Source organism: Zingiber officinale, chromosome 9A (genome assembly GCF_018446385.1).
Source record: "Zingiber officinale cultivar Zhangliang chromosome 9A, Zo_v1.1, whole genome shotgun sequence".
In the NCBI taxonomy this organism is placed as follows: Eukaryota; Viridiplantae; Streptophyta; class Magnoliopsida; order Zingiberales; family Zingiberaceae; genus Zingiber; species Zingiber officinale.
Genome location: NC_056002.1, coordinates 10,313,224 through 10,317,444, shown reverse-complemented (window position 1 = coordinate 10,317,444; position 4,221 = coordinate 10,313,224).

Sequence of the window (4,221 nt, the reverse complement as noted above, 5' to 3'; positions counted from 1 at the left end):
GCGCCTTCAAGGCGATAAGCGCAGAATGGTCAGCGCTCATCTGCACGGTGGACTCGGAGCTGTAGAGGCGCCTTGGATGCCCTTTATAAGGGGACTTCGAGCAGCAGTGAAATATATCTTCTTCCAAGCAATCCTCCTGCGACTAGCTGCTAACAACACGATCCCGAAGTGCTGCGACAACCACCCGACGACCCGGAGCTCCGAATATTCATTTCTTAATTATCATCGGTATAATTAATTCTTGTCAATTATTGTACTTCAGCTTGTAATTATTCCGAACTTATAGTTGTTGCCCACGGAAAGCGATCAAGGATCGCGGGCCTTCGAGTAGGAGTCGTCATAGGCTCCGAACGAAGTAAACGACCGTGTTCTTGTGTGTTTGCTTTTTCTTTATTCCGCTGCAAGTTTCAACTCCGATAGTGTTTAATCAAATGATTTACGATTCCAAATCAAGTGAAAGCCACGAGCGCTATTCACCCCCCCCTCTAGCGTGTCTCGATCCAACAGAATCTTGTTGGCCTATTTCTTATCAAAGTTGTTAGATTTAAAGAACTTTGAAAATTTTCTTACCATATATGTTTCTTCATTTTCGTCGAGTGATGATTCTGAATCTGGGTCATTCTTTTTTGCTTTTAGGGTGATGTTGTCATTTGACTTTTCTATGTCTTTAAGACATGCACATCGAGACTCATGAAGTTCAAAAGTCAAAAATAAATTTTCTAACGTACTTACCTCGAGGTCCTTGGAGATATACTAAGAGTCTACTATAAATGTCCATGTTAGCTTTCATGGGAATGCATTTAAGACATGCCTCAATGAATCTCAATTCATTGCCATTTCTCTAAAGTTTATGAGTCCGGTGATTAACTCCTTAATCCTTGTATATAGATGAGTTATTATTTCTTCCTTTTCCATTAAGAGGTTGCTAAGTTGGATCGGAGTATGTCCCATCTTGGGCATTTAGCCTTCGAGGTTCCTTTGTGTAGTCTAGGAACTTCTCTCAGAGCTCTTTAGTGGAGTCATAGGTACCGATCCAATTGATTTCTTGAGGTGGAAGTACATTAAGCAGATGGAACTCTTCTTTTCCATTGGCTACGAAGTCATTCTGCTCCTTTTTAGTCTAGAGATGCTCTTCTTTTTCTTCTCTATGTTAATCCCTGGGTACTTTAAAACTATATTTTATTGTTAGTAAAATGTTGAAATTGATTTTAAAGTATACATCCATTTTATGCATCCAAAGAGCTAACTCCCTCTCAAACTTTGACAGATGAATGCTCGATCTGATCATCATCTTCTTGCTTTAGCTTATAGTTAGTTCTTCTGGAGCGATCTAGCTCTGATACCACTTGTATGCTCATTGTGGACTGGCTAGGGGGGGGGGGTAAATTGTCTACAATCAAATCTAACACTTTTCTTGTTATTGAACTTAGAAAGGACACACAATTAATTTGAAATAAAAATAACTTGCATAAAATAAAGTAAGAGCCAGAGAATTATTTGGTTACAACCTGGGCGATTCTTAATCCAAGGCAAATGTAAGCTTACTAAAGAGACTCCTTCAGTGAAGGCAAAGTAGCCTCTTATAAACGTTTAAAAGCATAGAAAGAAATTACATAATATAGAAGTTAAGAACAAGTGTGTTGTTTTGAAACTTGAGCATCAGAGCTCCATTTATAGCCTACTGGTCAAATCTAGTCATTTGTGTAGAATCGTAAAGTGGGGTGAATAGCGTAAGTCACTTTTTTGGAAAACAAAGAATACGCAACAGAAAAGAAAATAAAAAATGCTAACACTTTTTCTTTTACTTGGTTCGGAACCTTTAATTACTCCTAATCTAAGGCTCGTACTCACTGGTGCTTTCGTCAAGCAATTCACTAAAAGCTCAAATATTACAAAATGATATAGAATTTAAAGTACAAATAAACAAAGACAATTATATCGACAACTTTAGAGTTGAAACTTAGGTATTGTCATCGGAGTACCGTTTTAGCGTTGTAGCAAAGTTTTAGAGCAGCACATGTGTATGAAAGTCATAGTCAATTGATAATCTGATACTGCTGGTCAAAGCTCTGTTTATAGTCTTTTCTGTTAGATTTTAAGGGATGTCCTAAGGCTATCACCTTATGATTTTACTATTTAATTGATAAATATAAGATTCACTATTTGAATACATATTATATGTTTGAATAGTCATAAACTCATTTACTGAATGTTTACAATACAATTCATAGCATGAGAGAATTTGTTATTAGATCACAATTTGTGATTATCTCTACATGTGTAATTATGAACATATTGAAAATTTTCTAGTTGTCGAATTGGTGCATTTGGACATCATTAATTCTATAAGACTAGCATTGGTTATACTCCTCAATTCAGTTAAGCAACTATTTTCTCACTAGCTGGAGACATTGGGATATCGAGAGTTAAACGTAGATGCTAGTCATGGTAACTAGTTCATTGGAGTGACTTTTTGTAAAACTTCATATGATTCTCTACATATATGGATATGTCTGTGAAGTTTTTACTACAACCCGAGTGTAAGTTTCCCTCGACCTGAGGTATACAAGTCATCTTGGTCATAAAGAGTTATACTTTGACATCTTAAGCAAACATCTCATGGAGGTGTGGGCCCGAGATGATTGGGTATAAGTCGAAGTGTCTAAAAGTGTTTGGATAGCCCACAGAGGATTCATCACTCCTTGCGAGGAGACATATATCCTATGGTCACTCGTTAGGATTATTACTCAAAGTCTTTGGAAAAAATATCACATGTTAAGAGTATGAGACTCTTATACACATATATGAGTAATTTGAATCTGTATAACGAGAAAATATTAATTGGCTAGGTGTGGCGTAGTCAGCTTAGTGGGGGCATACACATAGACCATGCCCTAAATCAAGTGGGTATAAGAAGAGTAAAAGGAACGAGACACGACTCACTGTAGCTGCTGAAGAGTTCAGAATTAGTTCTAAGATTAACTATGGTTTTCTAATTAATTGGAGATCATGATGTACTACTAAGTGTCAATAATAATCGTTCAATAATTCAGTGGATAACTATGGATGACTAAGATAAACTGGGAACCTATTGGGTTACATGCACTATGAGTCTCAAAAAGACGTAAAACAAGTTAAAGAATAGGATTTTCTGATCAAGGGATAAATATTTGGTTAAACCGTACATAAGACAAATATAAAAATATTTGTCAGAATGGAAGCACGAATGAGTCATATCTCTTATGAAAGAGTTGGACCCTATTTAGTTTAGCCATGAACAAACTTGATTTAGTTGTGAATCAAACCAAGGGAGTTAATGGGCTAATTTTTTTATTAAGTCATAATGGGTTGAATTTGGACTTTCTAATCCAACTCATTAAAGAGGACTATATATTGATATGGTTAAGAGAGAATTAATAGATAATTCATTATTAGCTTGATTAGGTTTTAGAAACCTAATTAAACCCAATACCTCTCTCTCCCTCTCCCTCTCCCTCTCCCTCTCTCTTGCCGTCGACCGCAACAAGAGGTTTTCCTCTTGTTGTCGTGAGCCACACAAAGGAAGAAGATCATCCTTTTGCTTCTTCTTCCTCTTCTTGATCCTTCTCATTCAGTCATGGCTAGTACATTCCAAAGGTGAAACTTGTTCTCTTGAAATTGTCTTAAAGAGCTCAGTATGAATATGAATAGAGGTGAAGTTTGATAACGTCATAAAAGGTTAATGCCCTTCTCATTACAGGTTATCCATGAGGTATACCTAGAATAATTATTATTTGATTTCATTTTGTTTTATGATCTTATTTGTGCAATTGTATCATACATGCATGTGGTGTGTGTGATGTAATAAATTTATTTATTTATCATTAAGTCTTCCGCTGTGCATGTTTACGAAACGTGTTTTTAACACACACCGCATTAGGCATATTCCAACATTTTTCAGGCGCCTAAACCACCCCTGGGTACCTAGACAGAGGCCTATCAGATCCCACTTCATTGTTGGATTATCCACCTCCGGGTGTTTGGAGCACCTCCGGATGCCTCGATCGTTGACGTGCTTGTACCTCGGTGAATCTCTATCTGTGAAAGTTGATCCATCTCTGGGTGTTTGGACTGGTACGGGCATTTAGACCCTGATGTTTGATGGCCAATCAAAGCTCGCCAACTCAACTAGATACACAGCTGAGCCAAGCCAATCCAGGTGCTTAGACCCACTCGAGGTGC